General features: G+C 47.3%; 1 long non-coding RNA gene and 1 other non-coding gene across 2 annotated transcripts in view; one reads left to right on the top strand and one right to left on the bottom strand.

Moving 5' to 3' along the window:
- Window positions 1-4431: 4431 nt before the first annotated feature.
- Window positions 4432-4568, bottom strand: LOC122241729. The gene has a single exon (XR_006221952.1). It is a non-coding gene; the product is annotated as a U8 small nucleolar RNA (small nucleolar RNA).
- A 1749-nt stretch (window positions 4569-6317) lies between these two features.
- The window catches only part of LOC122241486, a 17837-nt gene continuing 7618 nt past the window's right edge, over window positions 6318-16536 (top strand). The window contains exon 1 of the long non-coding RNA XR_006221653.1: window positions 6318-6461. This is a non-coding gene — a long non-coding RNA (uncharacterized LOC122241486). The remainder of the gene's footprint in view (window positions 6462-16536) is intronic.

The raw sequence follows: 16536 nt of genomic DNA, 5'->3' as shown, positions 1-16536 counted from the left end.
CATTTGGATTGCTTCCAGTTTGGGGCTGTGATAAATAAAGTTGCTCTGAACATTCTCGTACGAGGCTTTTTGGAGGCATATGCTCTCACTCCTCTTGGGTAAATACCTAGCAGAGGATTTGCTCAGGGCGTGCTTGTGTTCAACTCCACAGGAAGCTGCCACGGAGCTCTCTGTAAAGCGGTTGCATTGTCTTGTGCTCTCACACACAGGGTGCCAGACTTTCAGGGGCCCCACATTCTGGCCAACTTTTGGTGCTCTTGGTAGCTTTCATTTCCATTTAGGTACGGAGCGATATCTTGTTGTGGTTTTAGTTTTCACTTTCTTGAAGACCAGCGACACTGGGCATCTTTCCACGTGTTAGTTCGTCACTGTCTTCTTTGGCGACGTGTCTGTTCAAGTTACTGGCCTGTTTTTAACGTAGCGAGAGGTTATGAAGACCTGAGCTGAGGTAGTCATAGCGGGGATAGCAGAATGGTGTGATGATGGGAGGGAACACAGTGAAGGCTGACCGTCAGGTGTCTGGTGGGGGGGACACTGGCGGTCATGGTGAGTTCATTCAGACGCAAGGAGTTGTGGTCCTAACCATTTCAGCACTCATAACACGACTCAGTAGAAATCTTGAAGGAAGACTTCTTTATACCTGGTCTTCACTCAACACCCACCCTCAGCCTCTCCTGTCTACATCACTTCTATCTCTGGTACCATCTCGGGAATACACCTAGGACTAAAGCAACCGTAGTAAATCATAAGCTTATATGTGCATCAATTATACCCCCATTAATCTGAAGTAACCTACGTGTTTCATGGTTCAGAAGTTTCTAGGAGGTCCCCATGGGAGATTTTTTTTTAACGTGTTATTTATTTTTGAGAGAGAGAGAGCAGAGGAGGGGTAGAGAGGGGGACGGAGGATCCAAAGTGGGCTCTACACTGACAGCAGAGAGCCCGATGCGGGGCTCGAGCTCACGACCTGTGAGATCATGAGCTGAGCCAAAGTGGGACGCTTAACCGGCTGAGCCCCTGAGGCACCCTGGCTCCATGGGAAATTTTTTTTTTAAAGTCTTAAGTTTTCAAAATCAACAAAAGCTACCACACGGTTTTGAGTAATGTTTGTGCCCACTGAAGCCTGTGTTTAACTTGGTCTGGATTTTCATAAGAAACATATTTCATCATGTAATTCCCCAGCAATCCTGCCCCAGAAGACAGCTTCCTTGGGGTTGTTGAAGTCATGACTCTTGTATATTCTAAATAAACACGAGTGGCTTTTTCCTGGTGTTGTTTGTTATACGCATGTAACGATGTTTTCACCTAGCTTTTCTGGAGGCCAACCTCTGGAGAGAGGAAGTCCACTTCTCAGTTATCCAGAAGTCCTGCATCATGTGTTTATGCCTCGTTAGAACAAGCTTAGTCACGGGATGCTTGTACTTCATGAAGCTATGACAAAAACCTCTCGTTAAAAGCCTTTTCTGGGGCACCTGGGTGGCTCAGTCAGTTAAGTGTCCGACTTGGGCTCAGGTCACGATCTCGCGGTTCGTGAGTTCGAGCCCCGTGTCGGGCTCTGTGCTGACAGTTCAGAGCCTGGAGCCTGTTTCAGATTCTGTGTCTCCCTCTCTCTGACCCTCCCCCGTTCATGCTCTGTCTCTCTCTGTCTCAAAAATAAGTAAACGTTAAAAAATAAAATAAAATAAAATAAAATAAAAAAACTAAAAGCCTTTTCTGAGTCATTTCCAGAAAAATCCTGATGCTTCGTTGGTTTCCACTTCCCATTACTCCCCTCCACTTGAGTGTGAGTTTGAACACATAATTCATTACAAAGGCTTTTAGGGGGAAGTTCCCAACGCGGGAAGCATGACATGAGCTCAGTCAGCTTTTTTATACATAGTTGGGGGGCTCTTTTTTTAGCCATTAATATGCAAAGGATGGAATTCGTTTTCTAGAAACCACATTGGTTAGATCCAAGAATTGCATGTGAACAAAATGAAATGAGCATGAGGTGCAAATGGATGGTGTGATCGCTTTAGATTGTGACGGGTACACCATGGACTCATGAGTTGGGATCTCAGTGCGCTGTTGATTTCCGTGATAGCTTGCTTCCTGTTGCCCTAAGAAGTGTAAGAAGTCATGTGTTACCGAACTGTAATAAAATCCTGTATTATAGCAGTTGATTGAAAAAAAAACAGCAACCCGATAGCATGAGATTTTGACAACTCTAATAGTTACCATGAAAGGAATTCTCAGCAGCAATGTCATCAAGGGAGCAGAAGCACGATTCATAGAAATACTGCCTGAAAGTTTCTCTTGGCTAAAGACATTTACAAGCCCTCAAGGTGAAAGGCCTGCCAACCCCAGAAAAAGTAAGTAGGAGACCCATAGTCTGCAGAGATCTATTTCAAGGATAAAGGGAACTTATTCCCAGCACCTAGGGAAAGCATTTTATTTTATTTTTTAAGTTTATTTATTTGTTTTGAGAGAGGGTGGGGGAAGGGGCAGAGAGAGAGAGGGAGAGAGAATCCCAAGCAGGCTCCTCGCCATCAGCGTGGGGCTTGACCTCACAAACCTGTGAGATCATGACCTGAGACGAAATCAAGTCAGACGCCTAACCGACTGAGCCACCCAGGCGCCCTGAGGAAGCATTTTGAAAGTAAAGTGAAAACAGTCAGATTGGCTTCAAACTTATCTTCTGCAGGACAAAGTGCCAAAAATCAGCAAAGCAAGATATCTACAAGTTTGAGGGAAAATTATTGTAACCCAATTCTTTAACTTATCAAGCTATCGCTTGTGTGTGAGAGTCATAGATCCTCAGGAACGGAGGAATTTAGAAAGTATACTGTTTTCGTTTCCTATTGCTGCCATAAAAAACCGCCATGAACTTAGTGGCTTCAACAAACCAAATTTATCCTCTTACAGTTCTGGAGGTGAGACATCCTAAAATCAAGGGGTGCTAGGGGAGATTCCATTCCTGCCTTTTCCAGCCCCTAGAGCTCGTCCACATTTGCGGTCTTGTGGTTCCTTCTGTCTTCAAAGCCAGCACAAGTTGTATCTCTGTGACCACTCCCCCATCCTCCCAGATCCCTCTGACACCCCCCTTCTGCCTCTCTTCCATTTAAAAAGGACCCTTGTGATTATACTGGGCCCGCCCAGATGGCCCATAATCTCTCCACCTCAAGATCCGTAATTTAATGACATCAACAAAGTCCCTTTGCCATGTAAGCTAACATGTTCCTGGGTTCTGAGAATTAGGACAGGAATATCTCTTGGGGGTGGGGGACATTATTCTGACTACCGCATATACCAACCAAACAGGGCCCTTCTTGAAAAAAAGGTAAAGATCATACAAATTTAAAATTCAGTTGGAAGAAAGCCTATGATAATAGTAAAAAAAAAGAAAAAATTGAAAACAGAAAAATATTGACTGGGACATACCCTAATAATCTCTATAATCGTAGAGCTATAGTATAATTGACACAAGAACAGATACACAGATTCAAAGTCCGCTCATAGGTCCACATATCCATATGAATTTAAACTAATGAGAAAATGAGCAAGAAATCCAAAGCATGATGTTAAGAACACCTACAAATCATTTGGGGGTGGAGGGAGGTTGAAACCTGAACTCATATCTTATGCCTACACACAATAAAGATTTAAATATATATATTTTTTAAAATATAAAACTATTGGGAGAAAAATTTCTTTTATTTTCTTTAAGATTTTATTTTTAAGTAATCTCTATACCCAAGGTGGGGCTCGAACTCACAACCCCAAGATCAAGAGTCACAGGCTCCACTGACTGAGCCAGCTGGGGACCCCTGTGGGGAGAAAATTTTAGTGAATGATTCTGTAATTTTAAAACGAATGCGGGGGCGCCTGGGTGGCGCAGTCAGTTAAGCACCTGACTTTGGCTCAGGTCACGATCTTGAGGTCCTTGAGTTCGAGCCCCGCGTCAGGCTCTGTGCTGACAGCTCAGAGCCTGGAGCCTGCTTCGGATTCTGTGTCTCCCCCTCTCTCTGCCCCTTCCCTGCTTGTGTGCTCTCTCTCTCTCCCAAAAATAAACACTAAACGTTTTTTTTAAAAACTAAGTAAATAAAATGAACATGAATTTCTAACTATAACTCCCAAGCCAGAAACCCTTAAAGGAAAATAATGGATATATATGAAGACATAAAGAGCTAAATAATAATAAAAATGATTTCTATATAACCAGAATAGTTGAAAGACCTGTGATAAATTATTTATAACAAAATTGAAAAAAGTTAATGCCCTTCTTATATAAAAAGCTTTTACAAATCAATAATTACGAGATGAACACCACAAGAGAAAAGTGGGCAAAGGATATAAGTAAACACTTTGGAAAAAGAATTGAACAGAATGCAAAACATGAAAGGAGCTTTACCCGTCACAGTAGCTACTGTCGTTGATTTTTTCCCAGGAAGAATCAAATAGATCAATCAGCATGTGGGAAGTCCTGATTGCATGCAGAGACTCTAATCACAAATCATGCAAACTTCAGTCATCATGTTCTAATCTGCCCTCCAAAACGTAGAACAGGTAAAGATTATCCAGCCTGATAATCCCTATGATTTTTTTTTTTTAATTCAGCCAGTATTCAGTTTCGGTGTGAGTGGTTTATTTATTTATTTATTTATTTATTTATTTATTTTTATTTTTTGAGTTTATTTATTTTGAAAGAGAGAGAGAGAGTGTGTGAGCAGGGGAGGGGCAGAGAGAAAGAGAGAATCCGTGCCATCAGCATGAGACCTGACGTGGGGCTTGAACTCATGAACCATGGGATGACGACCTGAGTTGAAACCAAGAGTCAGACGCTCAACCGACTGAGCCACCCAGGTGCCCCTGGTGTAACAACATTAAATAGAATCTCAAATGTGTATATTCTTTGTTCACAGCAAGGGTAATTCCTCCACAGGTGGCTGGAATATGCCCTTGGCCGGCTGGGCCAGGTCATTCAGCTCCCATGGGTCTCCCCTCTCTCGGTGGTGGTAGAAGGGAGTGGGGCTTGTCTGCATTCTGCACCCTCCCTCCCTCCCCATCCCTTCATTTCCAGTCCATCATACGCACTGTCCCAGCAGATCCCTTGAAGTCATTCTCAACCATTGCAAATTCAGGGGCTGGGGAGGCCAGTCGTTGCCCTGTGAAAAGAGCCCGAGTGTGGGCAGACAAAATACACCCATTCCTATGACCCTCGCCCCAGACTGGGACTGGCGGACTGTGACACGCCTGGGACCCTCCGTTAATTCTCCACTCTTGTTAGGTCCCCAAACACAGCAAAGCTTTTTTATCTCAGGGTCTGAGAGATGTACGGCAGATGAGTTCCACTCTTTTCTCTCTCTCTCGGGAACATTTTGGAAGTTTCTCTCTCCTTGGCCATCGGTGGGGAAGAAGAGGGGTGAGGGAGGCGTGGCTTTCTTAGTTAAACTTGAAATTCAAAACAAACACTCCTTTTTTTAAAAAATATCATTTGTTGTCAAATTGGCTAACATACCGTGTGTAGAGTGTGCTCTTGGTTTTGGGGGTAGATTCCCGTGGTTCGTCACTTATGTTCAACACCCAGTGTTCATCCCAACAAGTGCCCTCCTCGATGCACCGCCCATTTTCCCGTCTCCCCCACACCCCCATCAGCCCCCAGTTTGTTCTCTGTATTTAAGAGTCTCTTATGGTTTGCCTCCCTCCCTCTCTGTTTGTAACTATTTTCAAAACAAATGCTCCTAGATAAAGTCTAAATCTTCATAGCCTTTGACATTCTAACAGCCTATATATGGGTTTTTTTACCTCTGTGATGAGAAGAAGTTTACACTTTGAAGATACAGGTCTGTTGTTCCCCTGGGGAAACAGGGTCTGGCATCTTAAAAACGGAATTAGCCGGCACACAGCAAGGGCAGAAAATACATTTGAAATAAATTAATCCCTTACATAATTAAAACATTAATGCCACCTCTGGGGCCTGTCTGTGCCTTCACTTACACACACATTCGCCTTCTCCGGCAAAGATCAGACATTCTTTACGAACAACATTTTGACTTCAGATGGGCACGAGAAATCCGTATTTACAGATCCAAAGTTGGAAACATCAGGAGGCTCTAATCCACTGTCTTCGACGGCCCTTTCTTCTCGCCACACCAGCCCCCACAACTGACCGGCCAGATGGGCACCTGTAAATTCTAAGGTGGAATGCAGGAAAGGCGAGAATGGGAATCAATTCTATTCCTAACAAAGCTGAGCAAGAGTAGCGGAGATTCTGGAATCGTCTTCCACCGTTCTTCAGGTTCTTGTCTAAATCAGGCTCTCCTGTGGCTAACCTGAAGGGGTGTCTGCACAGAGAGGCAAGGTGCTGGAGGGCCGTGCCTTAGACAGTCCCTGCCGTCTGCCTGGGCTTTACCCGCTTTCTCCCGACTCTTCAGATTGCGTGGCTTCACTGTTCCCCAGAAAGCGGCTCCCTTTCTAAAGTGGTAAGTGATGGGGGCACCTGGGTGGCTCAGTCGGTTAAGCATCCGGCTTCAGCTCCGGTCATGATCTCACAGTCTGTGAGTTCGAGCCCCGCGATGGGCTCTGTGCTGACCGCTCGGAGCCTGGAGCCTGCTTTGGATTCTGTGTCTCCCACTCGCACTCTGTCTCTCAAAAATAAATAACCATTAAAAAAAAGATTTTTTTTTAATAAAGTGGAAACTGATACTCTATGAAGAGGCATTTCTGATCCTCACAAGGGCAGCTGGGAAGCTTTAGGGTATTTTCCTATAACTATTCATCAAGACAGAAAGAAAGACCTCACTAACGTTGCACACTTGTCTGTAATTGATGTAGCCCTGCGTTCTCATTAGAATAAAATCAGCCTGGTTTTCATCTGGATAAGCTGCCATCTCTGCTTTTCCATTGTGAAGGGAAGGGAAGGCTTGATTACCCGCTTCCATGTAAGATGTGTAATTTTCCTAAAAAGGCTACTTACACAGATGCATTTTCAATCAGGGCTCCAGAGCCCAGAACAAAATGTTGATTAATATTCCATCGAGGGCTTCAACGTATGGTTCAGTGTGCAAAGGATTTGAGACAAATCCATTGAAGAGGGCACAGCTCTGGTTATGAATACAATAGTACCTGGCTCTCGGGGGAAGCGAAGCTAGTTTAGCAGAAAGACACCGATGCCCTCAGTTACCCAGGCTTGTAAGCGCCTTGCAGGCAGGAACCTGATGTTATTCGGAGGCGATGTCTAGTATGTAGCTTAGCTCCCTGGACACGGTGAGGGCAATAAGCATTAAGTGAAATCGTTTTCCGGATGAACGGAGGGGAAGGGAAGGAAAAATAACATAGAAACAGAGAGGGGGGCGAACCAGAAGAGACTCTTAAATACAGAGAGCAGCCTGAGGGCTGCTGGAGGAGAGGTGGGTGGGGGGAAGGGTTAAATGGGGGATGGGCACTAAGGAGGTGCTTGTTGGGATGAGCACTGGGTGTCGAATGAAAGTGAGGAACCACTGGGCTCTACTCCTGAAACCAACGCTACGCTGTATGTGAACTAACTTGGATTTAAATAAATCCATTTAAAAACAAAATAAATGAAATGGTATTCAGCCTGATGAGGTACGTGGGAACAGCGGGCAGAAAATCAACAACTGTTGCCGGATTCTCTGAAGACCGTGTGCTACTGGGGCTGCACGTGTGCACCGTGTGCTACTGCACACGCTAGTTAAATCCTTCACTGGGCCTGTTCAATCAGTGAGCATGTGCTAAGCATTTACTCTCTACCACACCCTGTTCCTGGATGTTGGCAAATGGCTATTCGTCAAGATGCATTTTCTCCTTTCTGGGTCATTTCCCAGTCACCCTCGCAGCGACTGAGGCCACGTGGCTGGTTCTAGCCAGTGGGAAGTGAAGAGAAGTGTCTCTCTTCAGGCCTGTCCTTTTGAGTCCCTCCCTTCCAGTTGGCTGGGTCCGACACAACATGGCGGCTATGGGAGCTGCGTGTGGAGGACGGGAGAGTCTGCTTCAGCCCGAGTCCCTGACAGACCCCACCAACGTGAACCCCTGCCCGGGACTGTTAGGTGAACCAGAAAAGAGCTTTTGTCCCGCTGGGCCCAACCCCAACTAAAATTTTGGAGATGTAGAGTCAGAGGAGACGCGGCCCTGCCTCTAGGGGGCGTCCAACCCCAGCATGGACTTCAGTGGGCAGAAGACCACCACGTGGCCCCTTGTGCCTCCACAGAGGAGAGCCACAAACAGAGGGAGTCCCTCCGTGACGCCCGCTCCAAGGTCAACAGGCCCTTCAGAAGCTTCCGTGGGAAGGCCCTGCCTGGAGACCATCAGCCAGAGACTGCCTGCCCTCAGGAATGAACGGAGTGCTGCAACCGGCCGGACATGGAGCCCGCACATCAAGAGATGGGTTTGTGAGAGGCCAGACCGAGGGCTCCGACCCCTCACCTCTCACCATAGTGGGTCAGCGAGCGCTTGCTGGGGGGACCCTCCCCACAGGGCATCTGACTGAGGCCCAGCTCCGAACCTAAGGCCTGCTGTTTGCTAGCAGGCCAACTGTTTCCGGTATATTCATTTGGAGGGCTCCATTTCTAAAGTACTTGTATATGCATTTCTCATTTGGTCCTCAGAACGACCTTGCCGGGCAGCGAGGCAAGTTGGCTCAAGGTCATACAGCCAGTGGAGATGTTGGACTTCGCATGTTCTGCCACCGGATTCATTCAGCGTCCTTCCCCACCAGGTCCGACTCCGGTTTACGTCAAGGCTTAGGGCGCACTTCCCTCCACAGACCCTAGTGTTTCTTAATATCCGCTGTAAATTCACAAACCCGCAGCAGATGTAAGCTCGACCGGAAGGCCAGGACCACACTGATGCTCTGCCCCCTCCCACCACTGCACCGCCCTGGAGGCAGCGTTACGGCGAGGCGGGGCTGCGGGAGAATGTCACGGGGAAGATTTAAATGCCACGGTATCGACCTGGATCTCGTGTTCAGTTCCCCAGGCCGGATACGAATGAGGTGGACGTAAGGATCGTGAAGAGAAGTTTCTAAAAAGCTGGGCTATTTGCTAAGAACGTCAGGGTGATACCGCATCTGAAGTTTAACCTGAGTTTCAGTTTCCGCAGAAGTTAGTTCCTCAGCCATTGTATTTCCCTCCTTTCGACACCTCACAAATATCCCCTTCACATTACTTATTTCAGTTCCGTAAGTATTTACTGAGCATCTACTCAGGGAAAGGCTTGCTGCTGTCCACCTGCCACCCATCTCTGTGATGGCTCCATGTCAAATGTGGAAGGTGGTTACTCATAGACGTGGAAACTGATCGCTCCTGAGTTGTGGAAACTGATCGCTCCTGAGTTCTTCAGTCTTCTGGAGGCCCTTTCTGTTAATACCCAAACGAAACTCCTTGAGTCCCCACCAGGGACGGGAGGAAGCCAGCGCTGTGGCTGGGATTGGAGGGTAATGGATTTATGGAATTCCTACTGGTTCCTGGGCACCGTTCTGCATGATGAATAAGACAGAGCCCTTCTCTTATGACCGTGCTCCTTATAATCTAGGAAGAGACCCAGCCAATGTCCTAACCACCACTGACAGAGTAGAACAGCCACTCTCCCTTGACTGAACATGGGCCCACCCGTTCCTCTGTCTTTCCCCCGAGCTCCAAGGATGCCGTGCGCAAGTCTTTTATTGGAAGTGTGGGGAAAATAAAGCGTGATTATAGATTAGGACTAAGGATGCCTTCCAATTTAATGTCAGACTTCACTATTATTAAAATATCCCTGCCCGTTCCCCACCAAATAGCTTGCTTTCCTGAGATCCCAGCATCTGGACCCCCACCCCTGGAGCATTTTCTTCCATTTTCCCATTGCTATGGGTTGAGTTGGGTTCTCCTCCCCCCCAAAAAGATTTGATGTTGAAGTCCTCACTTCCACTACCTCAGATTGTGACCCTATTTAGAACTAGAGTGTTTTCAACGATAATTTAGTGAAAATGAGGTCATTCGGGGGCGAGGGGGCTAATCCATCATGAGTGGTGTCCTTACGAAAAGAGGAAAATTGGACAAATAGATAGACGTGAGATGCACAGATGTGAAGATACACAGGGGATTGGAGGGATGAGTCTACAAGCCAGGGAGCAACGAACATTGCTGGCCCGACGTCAAAAGCTGGAAGAGGCGAGGAAGGGTTCTCCCCTACAGGTTTCAGAGGCGTCTGGTCCTGTAATCAGCTTGATTTGGGACTTCTAGTTTCCAGAACTGTGAGATAGCATTTTTTTTTCTTGCTTTAAACCACCCAGTTTGTGGTCCCTTGTAACACTAGCTCAAAGAGGCTAATACACTCGCATCATTGAGATTCAGCTCCTAACCCCACCCCCTTGAATCCCATCCATCAGGCTCCCTGCAGAAAATCCAGACGCTTTGCTATTTCACCATGTAAAGCAAAGTAGCTCACTTTGATCTCCCGTAGCCTGACCCCCTTCAAGGCTTTCTGAAAGCAAAAAAGTCCCTTATCCCCCACGCCCACCCCACGAATTTTGCCACTTCCCTACAAGAAGGAAGGAGAGGCTGGCAAATTATTTCAAAAAGATGGAAGTGTATGAGCTCTGGGTGATGTAGGGGCTGGGGGTGTCCTGGCCCACTGGGGCTCCTGTGGCACCCAGTTGGGAAACCCTGGATGAACAACTGACCGTTGAGGAGCTGCCCTCCTCGTGCAAGTTAGGACCCAATCGGGTTTCCGGATTTGATGTCCAGATTCCTGGGAACCTGAGTGCACAACGATACCCAGTTCCACGGTGTCTCAGGACAGCAAGAGATCGGCAGCTGCCTGTTGTATTTCTGCCGACTCCCTTTCCTTAAGGATCTGAATCAGAGTAGTGGAAATGGGCTGGTTGAACAGGGCAAGAAGTCTCAGTTCTGCAGCCTAGAAGAACCGTGAAGAGGACTTTCACAACAAGTAGATAGAGTGGGGGTCGGGGAAAGAACACGAAGACAAAGGTGGCATCCAGGCCAGCATGCTGGGGGATGAGTGGCAGTAGACGCCCTTAATGCGACCAGGACCCGGATCGGAGATGAAAGGGGGCGTGCCCATGCCAGGTACAAGGAGTTCTTTTTCCACCCCTGTCCCAGAGTGTTGCTCCCTGACCCCCAAAGCAGGAGGAGGGGGCACATCCGTGTCTATGGCCATGAAGGCCATGGAAACACATCTCTCCTCGTGGAAATCCCATTTTCGTTTACAGAAATAAACCAGAACCCTCGATTTCTGCATTAAGCACCTAGTGGATTCGAGGGTAGAGTAACACCAAGTATTTTAGAAAAGTCACAAAGACTAATGAGCCGTCCACAGAATTGATCTCTGTGGCCCAACACAGGTCAATGACAGTTCAGTTAAAGGTCATTAACAAATATAAATCGCGATCAATTATTTAAATATAATTGAAGACCAACGTAGTGCCAAGCCTTTCCAAACCAGACACAATCGATCTACTGAAAATAATGTTGTACTTCCAAGAGGCCAGCCAGGCCCGAATCAATAAAATTACCTCTAACTATAAAGCTTTTATCCAAGGCAGATTCATCATTATCAATACCTTTTAACAAAACAAGCATTTGATGTGCCACTTAAAGGATCCTTAGTGGTGATTTCCCTGAAAAAGCTTATAAGCAAACAGTGACTTATCTCTCTGTCCACACATGCCTCCCCTCCGGTGAGGTTTTCGTCCAAAGGAATCCATTTTGTTATCTCTATGCTTCCGTTCTGAATAGATACTGTAGGATTCGGTGTTCAATCCAACCTGACCATCACGCGTTGGCATCTAAACGGTGGATCTCAACCTTCTATTCCCCAGAGCAAGACAAATGCCATATGGTGATCACATATACAAAACCTTTTCCAGGGTGGCCTGGGGACACTTAGAAACATGAGTCAGAATGCAAGAAAAATAACGATTGTGACAATTTACAAGGATAATCTTAAATACGTTCTAATTCTTGCCGATAAAAATAAAACTCATAAACTTTGGAGCCCAAACTACATCAGAGCCACTCTAACGACACATTAGTGGTTGAAAACCACAGATGTACAAGAGGCTCAGCGTTTGTGATCAAACCCTTTTCCGTGAAATATTATTTTAATGAGTTTTAAAAGAGATATGCATTCATGGAGAAGAAAGGAGCGTGACCTTGAAACCTGTTAATTAGACAAATGAGCGTCTCGTTCCTCCGTTAATGGCTCGAAACCCATTCTGTCTCTGCAGTGTGGCTTTACAAATCTCCACTCTGAGATCAGGCGGTGAATTTAACTCTTCGTGGGGCGAATCTGATTTTCCCAACTGCCACGTCCTTGGAAAGACCCTTGAAGGGGGTTGCCCTAGAGCGAAGAGAGGGGAGAATCCCAGGGAGATTAGGTTATAGGCATAGGGGCAGGAAGAGGTCCGGTACCCAGATCCATTTTTCTTCTGGCCATTTCGGCAAGGCAGGCAGTTGGGGTAGATGGCAGGGGCCTGGGCTGGAGGCAGACTGCTGGGTCTGTATCCCCACTGCACTGAGACCTTGTCCTCAACTAGAATGCACAGGTGGGGGCCTTCCAGGAATTTTCAGTGTTCACTGCTCAACCAGTCCCTGCAGTGACCTCCCCAAAGCACGTGCTCAATACACTTTTACACTTTTATTATGGAAATTTGCAAACACATAAAAAGGAAGAGAGAGCAGTGAACACGTCTGTCACCACCAGCCTTCAACAGTTATCAACTCATGACCAGTCGTGTTCATCAGTACCCCTAGTCTCCCTCCTCAACTGGATTAAGTTCAGAATTTTAATTTCCCCCACCGATGCCTGGTTCAGTCGGCGGAGCATCTGACTCTTGATTTCGGCTCAGGTCGTGATCTCGCGATTCAGGAGATCGAGCCCGGCGTCAGGCTCTGCACTGACGGTGCGGAGCCTGCTTGGGATTCTCTCTCTCTCTCCCTCTCTGCCTTTCCCCTACTCACGCACACTCTCCCTCTCAATAAAATAAATAAACATTAAAGAAAAGAAAAAGAAAGAATTTTAATTGACCCCAGATGCACTCATTACGCACCTGATGGACTTTGGCAAAATCCTTCATCTCTGTGATGCTCAGTCTCCTTGTGTGGAAGATAAGAGCATCTCCCCCCAGTGGATGATGGAAATTAAGTGAGATAATTCATGTGGAATCCCCAAGAACAGAGCCTGAAAGGTGGTAAATGCAATATTAGCTTATCCCTGTGTCCTCTCCTGGAATTCTAAATGTAACCCGTATATCAAACCAGAGGATGCATTGCATAGAAGGGTCAAACAATTCTGTCTTCACTCTATGACCCAGCAATTGCACTACTAGGTATTTATGCAGGGGATACAGGGATGCTGTTTAGAAGGGGCACATGCACCCCAGTGTTTATAGTAACACTATCAACATAGCCAAAGTATGGAAAGAGCTCAAATGTTCATCGATGGATGAATGGATAAAGAAGATGTGGTATATATACACAATGGAGTATTACTCGGCAATCAAAAAGAATGAAATCTTGCCATTGGCAACTACGTGGGTGGAACCGGAGGGCATTATGCTAAGCGAAATTAGTCAGTCAGAGAAAGACAAAAATCATATGACTTCACTCCTATGAGGACTTTAAGAGACAAAACAGATGAACCTAAGGGAAGGGAAATAAAAATAATATAAACACAGGGAGGGGGACAAAACATAAGAGACTCAAGTATGGAGAACAAACTGAGGGTTGCTGGAGGGGTTGTGGGAGGGAGGGATGGGCTAAATGGGTCAGGGGCATTAGGGAATCTACTCCTGAAATCATTGTTGCACCATGTGCTAACTTGGATGTGAATTAAAAAATAAATAAATAATTTTTTTAAAAAGCCTGTCTTCAAACGAGTTCTGCAGCACTGAGTTTTCCCTGCCCCGGTGAAAACCTAGGACGTCTCTAGTGTTTTCTGGACGTTCATAGGCATCATGCAGTCAGTCCCCCTGCTGGTCGTCAGAATGTCCGGTCCACGCAAGGGTTCAAGCTTGTGCTTCATTCAGATAGGCAGCCCCGGCCTGGGCCCTCAGATAGTAGGGCTTCCCAGGGGCTGGGGCTCTTCCTTGTCTCCTCTCCTTCCTGTCCCCCCAGTCAGTCACCCCCTCCACACTCACACACAGTCTCCACAACATCTGCTACAAAGCCGTGGGAAACGAGGGGGCAATTTGAGCAAGGACATTCTGAGTTGAAGAGCAGATGTTTATGCTGACAGCTTGGAGGTGCGTTTCTAGGTTCTTTGCAGAAATCCTGCTCCCATTTCTGGATGTTCCTTACCCGTTGTTTCCATAACATGGATAAATCCCAGCCAGCCTCTTAGGAACCCGGCGGTACCTGAAGCTCGTCTCTGATGGGCTTTATCACAGGACCCGACACCTTACACCATGGACCTACCTGTGTGCACCCGAATGAGGAAATGCCCCTGAATGCTTTGCCCCAACAAGCTGGGCACACACGTCGGTCCCTGAATGTCCTCGTCCCTTGCCCTCCGCTGACCAGCAGTGGGCCCAGCTCCTCTCACGTATCCTATTTGCTCTGGGAAGTCAGATGCCAGTTCACTGTGTCCCCAGACCGCAGGGAACTTGCCTCGAGCTCCCCAAGGGGGCCTGGCCGAAATCCTCAAACCAATTCTGTCAGCATGTAATTGTTCCTTAACAGTTGAGAGGAGTTCTCTTTTCAGTATCAAATGGAGAGAAAGGCAGTGATATATTTTATTACAGACACTATAAAGTTTTTGTGAAAACCACCAAAGCCAAACCTAAGATAAATGACAATCTGTGGGGAATATTTTTAATTTATATGAGTCTCACTATATAAAGAGCTCTTAAAAATCAATTAGGAAAAAATACCCTAAGAGGAAAATAAAGAAGATATTCAATTCAAAAAGCATAAAAAGATATAGAGGTTTAATCTCGGCATTAGTCAACAAAGTGAAGATTAAAATAACCATGTGGGGGCACGTGGGTGGCTCAGTCGGTCGAGCGCCTGACTTCGGCTCAGGTCACGATCTCACAGTTCATGAGTTCGAGGCCCACGTCAGGCTCTGTGCTGACGGCTCGGAGTCTGGAGCCTGCTTTGGATTCTGTGTCTCCCTCTTTCTCTCTGGCCCTCCCCCCACTCACACTCTGTCTCCCTCCCTCCCTCTCTCAAAAACAAATAGACATTTAAAAAAAATTAAAATAACCATGTGATAGTACTTTTCATCTCTACGCTTAAGGATAAAAAAGAATCATTCCCGTTAGCAAAGACTGGAGAACTTCCATCTCTTTCTGCGGAGAATATAATTGACTGTAACTTTCCCTAAAAGGGAATTTCTCCTCTATGAATCGAGAAGCCTAAGCAAAATACACGTCGTCTGACGCGGTAGTACCGATCTGCTCTGGTTTAGGATAAGGGCGGCATTCCAGGTCAGGCTGAGCGCTGAGCCCACAGTGAGGTCTCGGCTGGGGACAGCTCCTCAAGCACTATGACACAATGGCAGGTGCTCTGTGACAACGTCGGCACCTGTGGCCAGGCCAGACCCCAGTGGAACGTGTTGGAGCTGGTCCATATATAATCACATCTAAGACCCCAGGGCTCCATTCTAAGTTGCCTTTCTGTACTCATCACCTTTTGTCCCCACCCCACCCCCTCCCCACCCCCGCCGCAAACATGTCATCTCCGGAGGGTTAATTTAGAACCTAGAGTAAAAACAAAGGAATACACAGCAAGTGTTTATTATAATGAGGATGAATTTGATCTGCTTCTATAATTATTCATTACAAACACTGACGTTCTCGAAACATCCCAAGTATTCCATACATACTCCCCCACGGTGGGGGGGTGGGGGGAGCATATGCCGAGCAAACAGTTTCCAGTTTCCACCCAGCGGAGAGGATATCGATCCACACGGCCCCTCTCTTCGTGCTCCACGTTCTGAACCAAAGAGATGCCAGACGAGATGAGAATATTAGCTTCATCAGCGGCCAAAGCTCCTTGGAGATCTGGCTTGAGATCTCGGCCAGGTGGCCTCCAAATTCTTGGCCACCGAACCAGCAGACATCCTTCTGGCCAGGCGCAGAGCTGGACGCGCACAGGGCTTCGCCTTTCGGGGCTGGCTCTCGCCGCAGGACGGGTCCCCAGACTGGAACACACTTGTCCTCAGGCAGTGGAGCAGGCTCAAGAGGGAGAGGGTGAGAGGAGCTGGGCTGAAGCGCCCACATCATTCCGCGGGAGTCGCCCAGGAGCCACGGCTCCGCTCCCTGCCGGGGAGATCCGTGAGTGACAGGTGGGAGGCAAGGGGGCTAGCGGTCCCCAGTCCTCCCCTACACGCACCCGAGAATCGCCTGGTGTCCCTGCAAAGCACAGATGCCCACCCACTACCGACTGGATGGACGGAGGTGGAAACGAGGCGCCAGCACTCTCAAAGCCCCCAGGTGCCTCTGATGTGCAGCCAGCGTCGAGGACCAGCTCTGGCTGAGGTCCACCCACGAGGAAGCCTCGGGCGTGGGGACCCAACGGCCAGAGAAGGCGGGGACCC

The sequence above is a fragment of the Panthera tigris genome, chromosome C1 (assembly GCF_018350195.1).
Source record: "Panthera tigris isolate Pti1 chromosome C1, P.tigris_Pti1_mat1.1, whole genome shotgun sequence".
In the NCBI taxonomy this organism is placed as follows: Eukaryota; Metazoa; Chordata; class Mammalia; order Carnivora; family Felidae; genus Panthera; species Panthera tigris.
Note: the sequence above shows the minus strand (reverse complement) of the source record. Positions and strands in the feature narration are given on the sequence as shown.